Raw genomic sequence first — 12,744 nt, 5'->3', positions numbered from 1 at the left:
TTTAGACTGCAGATGATGAGCTGGTGTCCCAGGGAGCACAGGGTTTGTGGGGGTGAGGGGGAGGGTAGGGAACAAGCACATCTTTTCTGGTGAAAGCTTTTATGTAGCCCAAATTCACTTCACTCCAAGAAAGCCAGACTTTATCGAGGTTTGCTGTGCCCAGGGCACCAGGCAAGGGGCATAGGAGCCATCTTCCCTTTCTACCACCAATCCCTACAGTGATTTCTACCGGGCACGGATCCCTCAGGAAGGAAAGCAACAGAGATTACACAGAAACACACAGTGTAAAGTTTATTCATTCAAATTTTAATAACGTTGTAGTCTTTGGGAGCATACTAAAGACCATAAGGGGGATATTGACAGCCCTGGGGAAGGAAGGAGTACTTCATTCATTTATTCACTCAACTTAATTTGTAGTAATAACTGCTGCCATCTACCTATTATTGGGTACTGCATGCCAGCCCTGTGCTAACACTTTACATGCATTACCTCATTTAATTTGCACAATAAACTATATGTGTAATTACTTTATTTTCTGCATTTTTTTAAATAGAGGAAATTAAGGCACAGAGAGGTGAGCCTGTGGCTGAGCAGATCTGAGCACAGGTCTGTCTGACTGGCTGGCGCCCAGCACTGCCAGATAACAAGACAGGCAGTTTCTGCAGACGTGGGACCCACGGTGCATCTGGGTTCCAGCTAGAGGGATCCTGGATGATTCTGTGAGTAGGATGGACCTTGAAAGATACAGAGGATTTGGCTTTGGGGCGGGGGGCGGGGGCATTTCAGGCTGGGAGAACATTCAGAGCAAACCATCAGAGGTGAGAGAGAGAGAGAAAGCAAGAGCTATAGATTTCATCCAGTGGGCTTTGGAGAATTGGGAAGTTTCTTAGGTAGAATCATCATGATCAGATTCACATTTTATAAGGATCAGTTGCAGGACAAACTGGAGAGGAGAGAAAGAGATGAATGCAAGAGAAGCTGAGAAATACTTCTGTTTGTGTTTTGTGGTAGGAGAACAACCCCTCCTCACCCCCTCAAAGATGTTCACGTCCTAATCCCTGAAACTTGTGACCATGTTATCTTACATGGCAAAAGGGACTTTGCAGATGTGATTAAGTTATGGATTTTGAGATGGAGAGAGATTATCCTGGATTATCTGGGTGGACCCAATATAATCACAAAGATCCTCAAAAGGATAAGAGGGAGGCAGAGAGCCAGACAAAGAGGCGTGATGACACAAGCAGAGGTCAGGGTGGTGTGATTGTTGACTGGGGACCACAAGTCAAGGAACGATGGCTGCCTCTGAGGCTGGAAAGGCAAGGAGATGGACTGTAGGAAACAGACATGTTAGACCCGTAGGACCCTTTTTGGATTTCTGACCTCCCGAACTGTAGGATAATAAATTCTAACCTCTGCTTGTTCTAAGCCACCAAATTTGTAGTAATTTATTACAGCGGCAGTAGGAAACTAATAAATGTTCTTTGGGCACAAGAACAGAAACAGACTCTGGCTACATCAATCAAGGAAGGAATCCGCTGGGATGATACAGTTGTACAACAGGTGGTCTCACGAATGATAGGAGCCAGAGCTGCTTTGGCTAATCTAAATATCAGGAATAAATGGCCAAGATGGAAGGGAATATTTATTCCCGCCTCTGGCTTTTTCCATGTGGAGGGATCTCTTTTAGAGGAATATTCTTGCTTCTGGCCTCTCACTTACCTGACTGCTGAGTTTAGGGAGGATGAACGAAGCTCAGCTCAGCTCTCCCCCCTCTTTCTCTTTCAGATGTACCTGCCCACAAGAACCACGTTTATGTTTTGCTCTCTTCCTCCATGCTCTAAATTTCCCAGGATCTGGCCCTCACAGGGAAGATTATGATTTCCCAGCACTGCCTGAGACTGAGTGGAAAAGCTTGTTTTCTGGGGTTCAGTATTTGTAATTCCACTCTGTCAGACATAAAGGTGCACCTCCAACAGCATTGTCAGTAATAAAGGTGATATTTTGATCTCCTGTCCTACACTGTATACCTATCATTGTGTTCTAAACTTGGGCCAGGCTACCCTCAAACCCAACAAATGAGTTCTCATTTTGCTCTCATTGTTGCTATGATTGGAATGACTCAGCCTGATTGTTCCCAGTATCTATGTCATTCTACTCAAGATTCAAAGCTCTGGCTTGGCTTGGGTCTCATGTTCACCCCTTGGCAAAGGTGGAGAGTAGCTTGACTAATAGTTCCCTCACGATTGCGGGAGTGGGAGAAGTCCTTCCCCCAAAGCACATGACGACAGTTTCTGAAATAAGAGGGAAGAGCCATTGGGCATGCAGAAATGACAGATGTCCACAGCAGGGAGTGTTGCAAAAGTCCAGGAGAAAGGGAATGAGGGACTGGCCTATGGAAGTAGAATTAATGGGAACTGACACCCGACCAGATGGGGATAATAATGTCCGAGTCTTGGGGCCAGGTGACGGTGGGGAGGGTGGTGTCATTAATATTCATCTCAGTCATTCTTTAATGGATTCGTTCAACATATATTTAGTGAGCATGTATTATGTGCCCAGCGTTGTCTTGGTGCCGTGCATCTGGTGCTGAACAAGGAAGGCAGGGTATCTACTCTCCTAGATCTTGCAGTCAAGGGGGGAACAAAACTCAAGTAAGATGGCGATTTCAGTACAGGGATGAGGGCAATGTTGGGGAAGGTACAAGCTATGGTGGGAACACAACGGAGGGGCACCTGTCCTAGATTTGAGGGGGAGTGACATCTAAGAGACACAAAACCTCGAGGATGAGGAGAGTTTGCCTGGAGAAGAGAGAGGGGACACAGGGAGCAGCATGTACCAAGGTCTGGAGACAAAGGAGTCAGCGGCAAGTCAAGAACCTAGATACTTAGCAGAGGAATGCCTCTCCTATGTTGAAATCCTACTTCAAAGGGCTTGGGGGGCAGGGGACAGCCACGTCTCCTTCTATAGAAGCTGAAAGGGCAGAATCTTGCCTGCCTTTCTGGCAACGGGGCAGTGAGCACATGACCCGGCCTGCCCAGTGGGATGTTTCTCCCCAGGACTTTGACCTTTGAGGGAGAGAGGCAACGTGGCAGGGCTATTCTTGGAGGGGACCTGGGAGTCTTGCAGCAGTGGTGGCCAGGGGCCAGTAGTGGCTTTCCAACTGGGCTTCTCCTGTGCCATGTCTTTGCCTGAGTTCTTAGCCTAAGTGCTTTGGGTTCCCATCCGTGTTTGGAACTCACGAGCACCACACGGTATTCAACACAACCCTTCACTCTGTAGGTTAGCCACCAAACAGTTGGCATAGAGCGGAGAGGGGGTCAGCCTGGCAGGAGTTTCAACTCGAGAGCGTGTGGGAAGAAGCAAGAGGGTGGGAGGCAGGGCTTTCCCTTCCAGTAGAAGAGAGATGCCTCAGAGGGAAAGCTCCCTTGCTGCCTGCCTTTAGATGTTATGGGGGCAGATATCATCAGCACTTTATTTTTTTAAGATTGTTTTAAAAGATTTTATGTATTTATTTGACAGAGATAGAGACAGCCAGCGAGAGAGGGAACACAAGCAGGGGGAGTGGGAGAGGAAGAAGCAGGCTCCCAGCGGAGGAGCCTGATGCAGGACTCAATCCCAGAACGCCGGGATCACGCCCTGAGCTGAAGGCAGACGTTCAACGACTGCGCTACCCAGCACCCCTAAAAAAAAAAAAAAAAAAAAAAAAAAAAAAGATCAAGCCCTGAGCCGAAGGCAGATGCTTAATGACTGAGCCACCCAGGCACCCCTGAATAAATAAAATCTTTAAAAAAATTGGGGCACGTGGGTGGCTCTGTCGTTAAGCGTCTGCCTTTGGCTCGGATCATGATCCCAGAGTCCTGGGATCGAGCCCCGCATTGGGCTCCCTGCTCAGCGTGAAGCCTGCTTCTCCCTCTCCCACTCCCCCTACTTATGTTCCCTCTCTCACTGTCTCTCTCTCTGTCAAATAAATAAATAAACAAAATCTTTTTAAAAAATCTTAAAAAAATAAAGTGCGGATGATGATACCTGCCTCATAGGATCAAGAAAATATCAAATTAGATAATGAATGTAGAGTACTTAGCACAGTCTTTGCTTGTGGTAAGCACTCAGTAGATGTTAACTATGACCGCCTGCATCAAAACCATGGGGCAGATGGAGTTGTCCTAGAAGAGACTAGAGAGAAGAGAAAGAGAATAAGGACTAAATCCGAGGAACCAACCTCTGAGGGGAGAGAGTTGACCAGCAAACGAGTCAGAGGATAATTAGAGAGCTGAGAAGAAAACCTGAAGTTTCATTCTACCCAATATACTCTTTTTCATCTGGAAAACTCCTACTCATCCTTCAAAGTCCAGCCTAAATATCCCCCTCTTTATGAAGGCTTCCTGTGCACTCAACCCACCGTCTCACACTGTGAATTCGTTGTCCTGATGCCCTGGTTCCCACAGCATACCCTTCTTTTCTAGCACTTATCATGATTTATTGTGATTTTCTACTTTTGTATCTGCCTCCTGCTCCAGACTGTGAATGAATTCCCCAAGAGCCGGGGTGCCCTGACTGTATCTTCCAGCCCAACCTAGCACGGGGCTTGGCAGCTGGTGGTAATAACAAAAGCTAATGTTTGATGATTGATTATCCTGTACCAGGCACTGTGCTAAGTGCTTTACATACGGTAAATCATTTAATCCTCATGACAACTTTATGAGGTAGATGCTATTATCAGTCTCAATTTCTAGACGAAGAACTGTAAGAAGTGAGAAGTTACTGAAACTCAGGTGGTCTGGCTCTCTAGCCTGTACTGTTACCTACTATGACAAGTTGTCCCATGTGTAGTGGCCACTGGTAAATGTTTGTTGATTGAAATGATAGAAGGAGTGTTACCAAAGCCAAGGAAAGAGTTTCAGGAGTACATTAGTCAGCTTCAGCTAAGTTATGCTGCAGTGACAAGGAACCCCCCCAAAATATCAGCTTACGGAGAAGTTTACATGTCAGCTGCAGGTCAGCTATGGTTCTGCCATATTTCATGGGTGCTGGCTGAAGGAAAAGGCCCTATCTAGAACCTTACTGCTCTCAGGGGACAGAGAAAAGATAGACAGGATGCTGGAGTGGGCTTGCACTAGGGAGAGCTGATAGTACACATCTCTTTCCAACTCCATGCTCAGTGGGACCACATTGGCAGCTTGAAATCAGCCATGGTGGGAGCATTTATACTATGGAAATCAGCAAATTCTCTCCTCCCCCACCCCAAGAGCCTGCCGTAAAGCATTCACCAGCACAGCACTAGAAAAGGACAATGATACTGGCCCTTAAAGCTTCTGCTCAGCTATGGCACAGGTCATGGAAGTACCACAGGTCACACACACTCATATTTTACTCGTCAAAGCAAGTCTCATGGCCAAGCTGCAATCGATGGTACCAGGAATATACTTCTCCCTCTGGGAGAGGTCCACTAGGAGGGGCAGTGAATTATTCGTGAATAATGAATAATGCAGTCTGCCTCTGTGAAGGAGTCCAAGACGAAGACTGAAGAAAGCCCCTTGGAACTGGCCTTGAGGAGCCATCCATGACCTTTAACAAGGGAGTAATTTCAGTTGGAAGCTGGGGTGGGGATTGGATTGTGGGGGGTGAGGATGAGTTAAGACGCCTCATTCCTGAGGCTGTCTGGGGGAAGGAGGGAAGCAGGTGAGCTGGTAACCAGACAGGGTGGCCAAGTGGAAGGCAAGGAGCCTTCCAGAAAGAGGCAGCCTGTTTCTCTCAGTGGGCTTGAGTGTCATGTTTAGTATTAACCAATCCCTTTCTGCAACCGTGGTTCTTCCACCTTTAATGCCAGGGATGACACTAGGGAAAGCAAAGAATGAAAGAGAAATGGTCTCATTTTGAGGGTTCTAAAAGCATGAGAAGGGGGAGGGGCCGAGGGAGGGGGGAAAGAATCTCAAGCAGACTCTGTGCCGAGTGTGGGGCGCATTGTCTGTCTCATGACCCTGAGATCATCACCTGAGCAGAAACCAAGAGCTGGATACTTAACCAACTGAGCCACCCAGGCACCCAGCATCTATTACCTTTCTGGTGGTAGGGAGGGTCCAAGAAAGCAGAGGATCGCGAGCCAGAGCCCCACCCCCACCCCAAGAGCCAGAGCCCCACCCCCACCCCAAGATGCAAGACCAAGGACTTGAGATACCCCTGAGGGTTGTCTCATGACTCCATGTGCTGCAGGGGGCAGCAGAATGTGTTGCCGCCCACTGTGGATCGGAGGATGGTGGGCATTGGTGACAGGTGGACTAGAAGTGGCCTCGAGGAGGGGACAGGGAGCGTGCAGCAGCGACTTTTGTGGACGGGCCTGCGTGCCTTCTTGGGAGGAGGGGAGTGCAGTGGTCAGCAGCTGCCACTGCCATTGCTACTAGAACAAGCCCACAGTCCCTTATCTAACGCCAGAGCTGATTCAGAATTTGAATTCTTTTGGACTTTAGACATAGGTGATCTGGGATGCGTGCAGTGTGTTATGTAACACTGCTGGGTATGGGAAATATAAGCATATTTCTGCAGCAAAGAGTATGGGATACACAAAGATTCTAGAGCCTCATATCGTTTAAATCACCATGTCTTTCAGGTCAGATTTTGCTGTCAAGTTACTTTTGGTATCAAATTAAAAAGTCTTTCCATGGGCGCCTGGGTGGGACCCAGCGGTTAAGCGTCTGCCTTCGGCTCAGGGCGTGATCCCGGCGTTCTGGGATCGAGCCCCACATCAGGCTCTTCCGCTATGAGCCTGCTTCTTCCTCTCCCACTCCCCCTGCTTGTGTTCCCTCTCTCACTGGCTGTCTCTATCTCTGTCAAATAAATAAATAAAATCTTAAAAAAAATAAAAATAAAAAAATAAAAAGTCTTTCCAGTTCCATCCTCGGAATCACCCTGGCTCCTTCCTTTCCTTCCTTGCTCTCCCCCGGATCCAAAGGGTCAGCAAATGCCACCCATCCTATCTCCTTAACACTTCTCATGTCCATCCATCCTTTTCCTTCCATCCCTCCTGCTTCGTCCTGGTGCAGGCCACCTTCCTCTCTCACCAGGACTGGCACACCCACCTCCTGGCTGACCTCCCTCAGCCTCCAGTTTCTCCTCCGTACTGCTGCCAGAGGAGTAATGCAAACTTTTGGCCCTGGCCTGGGTGTCCCATCAGGATAGTGATGTGTTTACCTGAAAAATACCAGCAGAATTGAAGAATGCTAATTTCTTTCTTTTTTTTTTTTAATTAAGATTTTATTTCTTTATTTGAGAGAGAGAGAGAAAGAGAGAGAGCACAAGCAGGGGGAGGCGCAGAGGGAGAGGGAGAAGCAGACTCCCCACTGAGCAAGGAGCCCGATGTAGGACTCGATCCCAGGACCCTGGGATCATGACCTGAGCCGAAGGCAGACGCTGAACATACCGAGCCTCCCAGGTGCCCAAATGCAAACTTTCTTTAATGGTTCTGGGCATGGAAACTTATCTTTTGGAGTCCTCGAAGCAAGAAACAGTTGTGTGCTCCCAGATGGAGGTACGGGGGGCTTGCAAAGTTCCACACTGAGGTATAAGCTGCTGCTGCTTTCCACAGAAGGAGGGCTCTGCTGGGTGCAAGAAGCTCCCCCGTCCCACCCCCTGCCCCCCATTCTCAGGAGTCTGGCTCTGTTCTGGTCCCTCCTGACTGCTCATGCAGGAGCCGGGTATGTGCCTGCCTGCTTGTCAGGTGCAAGTAATTTGTGCAAAACACACATCCCAGGGACAATTTCTCCGGCATAAAAAATCAGGCTTCAGTTTGCCTGAGGGTTCTCGCTGCAACTCCAGAATCCAGTGCTGACCCCCACAGAGTCTGGTTGGTCACCTTCATCCCTGTTTCATCGGCTCCCTTGGCCACGGCCAATGCAGGCCAAGAGGCCAGCTCTCCTTGTGCCCACAAAGGCCAAACAAAATCGCAGGCCTTCCCAGGCCCGGGAAGTGGCCTCTGACCCCAGCGGTTGCATGTATAGGAGGAAAAGGAGGTCGATGGCTGCTCCAGGGTTCTTACTGTTCAATCTGCAATGAAAGAAGCGTCCACGAGGCTTTCATTTTACTCTTGCCTTTAGATGATCAAGGTTCTCCATAATTTAATGTTTAAAAAATTACCATTTATGGAGCAAGACTTTATATCAGGCCGTGTGTTCAGCTCTCTCTATACACTCTCACCGAATCAGTACAATCTTCCCGCTATGTCAGAACTATCACCATCTCTTCTTTCTGGCTGGGAGAACTGAGTCCCAACCTGGCTAGTTGGCTTGCTTGACCTCATACAGTTAGTGAAAGCTCCTATCACATAGCATTTTCGTTTGTGATGGATTACTGTTTTCCACAAATACTTGATGTCCCTCCCTATTGATATCCTTGCCCTCTTTTTTTTTTTAAGTTTTTTAAATTTTTTAATTTTTTTTAAAAGATTTTATTTATTTATATGACAGAGAGACAGCCAGCGAGAGAGGGAACACAAGCAGGGGAGTGGGAGAGGAAGAAGCAGGCTCCCAGCGGAGGAGCCTGATGCGGGATTCGATCGCGGAAACGCCGGGATCACGCCCTGAGCCGAAGGCAGACGCTTAAGGGCTGCGCTACTCAGACACCCCGATATCCTTGCCCTCTTAAACTTAGCCCAGAGCATATGACTTGCTTTTGGCCAATGAAATACGAGCAGAAGTAACATGCATGCCGCGTCCAGGTAGAAACTTCCGAGAGCTGGTGCAGGACTCACATACTCTCTCTTCCCGGCCTCTGCAGTTACAGAAGCCGTGCTGAGGTGGAGACTTTATCAGCCCAGGTCTCCAACAGCTTACCCTGAGCAGAGAGAACTAGTTGATCCAAATGTGCATCAACTATGAGCAAGGAAATTATTTCGTTGTTTTAAGCTCCTGGGATGTTCCTGGTTGTTTCCTACTGTAGCAAAACCTACTCCATCTTAACCAACCTCTCCCTCACGTCAGGTCAGAATAGAGAGGCTGGACAGGAGACTCTTTTTTTTTTTTTTTAAGATTTTATTTATTTATTCGACAGAGACAGCCAGCGAGAGAGGGAACACAAGCAGGGGGAGTGGGAGAGGAAGAAGCAGGCTCATAGCGGAAGAGCCTGATGTGGGGCTCGATCCCATAACGCCAGGATCACGCCCTGAGCCGAAGGCAGACGCTAAACCGCTGTGCCACCCAGGCACCCCTGGACAGGAGACTCTTGCCATGGGGGCCAAGACCCACTTACCATTAGCTCTGAGTCCCAGTTCCCTACACAGTTACCTGCCACAGTGCACCCCTTCTTCTGCGCCCTTCCGGGCTTCACAACCCCACCTGACCTGGCACCCACTTCCCAATTTTTGCAACATGCTTCCTGCTCTTTTGCCACTCAGACCACAACGCTGAGATGTGGTTTTCTAAAGAACTGGCTAAGCCCAAGCCATCTGAAAAGACTTTCAGCTACTATTTTGAGGTCACTGTGGCCAAATGCTGATTTCCATAAAAGCTGCCAGTATTCCAAGAAGATGTTAGCCGTGACAAATGCACACTTTGTTGGGAAATGCTGCACCCTGGACGTCGCCTGTGAGGAAACCCTTGTGGAATGAACCAGAAGTTCTGTTGGAAAACGATGATGCAGAACAGAGGGCACTGGGTTGGAAGTGTTCCCAGAACAGCATTTATTGAGCACCTACTATGCCTGGCAATCAGAACTCTGCTGTCCCAGGATCGGGAACTCAAATGAGAGAGACAAGTGTGAGCACAGGGTGACGATGATAGAGTGTGATAAATGAGCCTGGCTGCCTAATCTAGTCATTTATTCATCTAATGTGTATTCATTGAGCTCTCCTGATATGCTAGGGGCTGGGCATTAAGTGCAAACCAGACAGCAACCATCTTTGCCCTCCCAAAGTTTATAGTCTAACAGCCCTGAGAGAAATAGACACAGAGCGCTAAGGAAGCATCTAGCAAAGGCAAATAACCTCATCTGGGGTAGGGGCCTGCTTCCAGGATAACTTTATGAAGGACGTGACTCCAGTAAAGAGTCCTGAAGGATGATGGGGCGCCTGGGTGGCGCAGTCGTTAGGCGTCGGCCTTTGGCTCAGGGCGTGATCCCAGCATTCTGGGATGAGCCCCACATCAGGCTCCTCCGCTGGGAGCCTGCTTCTTCCTCTCCCACTCCCCCTGCTTGTGCTCCCTCTCTCGCTGGCTGTCTCTGTCTCTGTCAAATAAATATATAAAATCTTAAAAAAAAAAAAAAGAGTCCTGAAGGATGAGCAGGAAGGAGCAGCAAAGAAGGGGGAAGGATAGTCCAGCAGAGGGAACCGCTAAAGCAAAGGCTGGAAGCATGAATCAGCTTAGCACATTTGCTAAGTGCAAACAGTTTAGCGTGACTAAAGCAGAGAGTTTGAACTAAAGAGGAACAGCAGATAAGGCGAGAGACCAGGCTGAGAGGGGCTACGTCTCCAAGGGTCTCAGGTGCTGGCTTTAGGTGCTTGGACTTTACCTGAAGACAGTAGGAGCCCTTGCAAGATTTTCCAGCTAGAGCGTTTATTAGTTGGGAAACAGGCTGAGGTCCTGCCACAGAGACGCTAAACTAACAATGGCTTAAATGAGATAGACGCTTACTTCTTGCTTATGTGAAAACAGATAGGTAAGCCAGAGTGGGCATTGCGGCCCCACAGTCATGAGGGACCCTGGTTCCTTCCGGTTTGTTGCTTTGACGTCTTCGACACACAGCTGCCTTCTTGTGGTCCAAGAGGGCAGCTCCGGCTCCCACCATCACTTCTGCCTTTCAGCCAGCAGGGAGAAGCATGAGGGATGTGGAAGACAAACCCAGGACTTGCCCACATCACTTTCATTCCCATTGTACTACCCAGAATCCAGTCGCATGGCTGCTGCTAGCAGCCAGGATGCTGGGAAATGTAGCTTCTATTCTGGGCAGACATGTGTTTCGCTCAAAGGCAGAGGCTCTATTACTAAAGGAAGGATGGAGGCTGGGAAACAGCCAGCTGTCTTCCTATTTGCCTTTTGGAAAGATCGCTCTTGGAAAGGGTGGAGGCAGGTCTGGATGGCAAGGGACCAGAGCCACAGAAATCATCCCAAGGCAGAGGCATCTGGGGTGGAGGAGGTGGACAGAGGCTTAGGAGAGAGTCGGAGGTGGAATGGACCAGGACGTGGTGTCCAACTGTACTCAGATGCACGTCTAATTTTCTGTCCTTCTCACAACGCTGTCACCAGCACATAATCAGTGCTTATGAGAGTGTAAATGTAGGAGGTGAGAGCTGGGGCCAAGGACGACAGCAGTAATAATAACGGCTCCTGGAACTAGCTAGACTGAGCAATATCAACATGTAAAAGTAAATACCGGGGCACCTGGGTGGCTCAGTCGGTTGGGCGTCTGCTTTCGGCTCAGGTCATGATCCCAGGGTCCTGGGTTTGATCCCTGCAGGGAGCCTTCTTCTCCCTCTCCCTCTGCCTACTGCTCCCCCTGCTCATGTTCTCTCTGTCAAATAAATAAATAAAATCTTAAAAAAAAATCGGTGTAAATATCAAATAATTTTTTTCTTTTTTTTAGAAAAATAACTGCTACCAACTGGTCCTCCAGCTGGTTTTTAGTTATTAATGCAGTTTCTTGTTTTGGGCATTAACTTGGTCTTTCTAATTCCTCTCTCCCTTCCTCCTTCCCTCCTTTCTTTCCTACCTTCCCTCCCTCCTTCCTCTTCCCCCTCCTCCTCTTCCTTGTCCTCCTTCTCTCTCACTCCTTCCTCTTTTCTTTATCTTTTTTGGTCTTTCTATTTTCAAATGTTAATCTCGTGCAGGACTCCAAGTCCCAGCAGGCAGGACTGGTGGTGAGCGGGGAGGTGGTCATGGTCTGCCCTCTCCTCCCTGCCCTCTGGTGGGGAGGAACAGAAGGAAAACAGGACCCACTTCCTTAGGTGTCCCTTGCTCGCCCTTAGCAGACCCCTTCTTCACTGCTTGTGAGGGGGCTGAGGTCCTGTTGTCACAGCTGCTCAGCTCATTGTCTGTAGACACGGAGTGTGGGGCTGGGGGCCGCGCAGGCCATACTGAGAAAGGACTCAGTGACAAAGACCTCCCCTCCACTGGGCTCGGGGGTCCCCTCTTTGCCCCCAGCAAGCCTGTTGCCCCCATCACATCTGTCCTCTGTGGCCCCAGTCCTGGGGCCTGTGGACCTGGGCAGAAACTGTCTTTCTTCTTCTCACCCACTGGCCACCCAGTCACCCCTTTGGCCTTCTCTCTCCGGTGCCTTTGCCCTACTTCAGTTAGGATGGGGGTAGGTCAGAAGTGCGGTGGCTCAGCTGACACTCAGGGGAATGTGAGGCCAGTCCCCTCTAGTGGTACCCCAAACTCGATGAATAATTTTCTGGGCTCTGCTCCACTTGTCTAGTGCCGTGTACTAGACCACCCTGAACTTTGTGGCATAAACAACCACGAATTTTACCAGCCTCGTGGATTCTGTGGGCCAAGAATTTGACAGGACACAGGGGGCATGGCTGGACTCTGCTGGCAGTAGGCAGCCTCCGAGACGCCTCCCAGTGCTCATGCCCTTGTGCGTTAGTCCGCTCCCGCTCTGTATCAAGATGGGTCTGTGTGGCTAATTGAATATGGCAGAAGTGATCGTATGTTATAAGTTCTAGTCCAGGTTATAAAAAATATTGTGGTTTCTGCCTCTCTGTCTTTGGCATCACTTGGGGGGAAGCCAGCTGTCGTGTTGTTAGGACACTCATCCATGGAG

The sequence above is a fragment of the Ursus americanus genome, chromosome 33 (assembly GCF_024610735.1).
Source record: "Ursus americanus isolate L20-20 chromosome 33, mUrsAme1.1.p, whole genome shotgun sequence".
Classification (NCBI taxonomy): domain Eukaryota; kingdom Metazoa; phylum Chordata; class Mammalia; order Carnivora; family Ursidae; genus Ursus; species Ursus americanus.
This window is presented reverse-complemented; position numbering follows the sequence as displayed.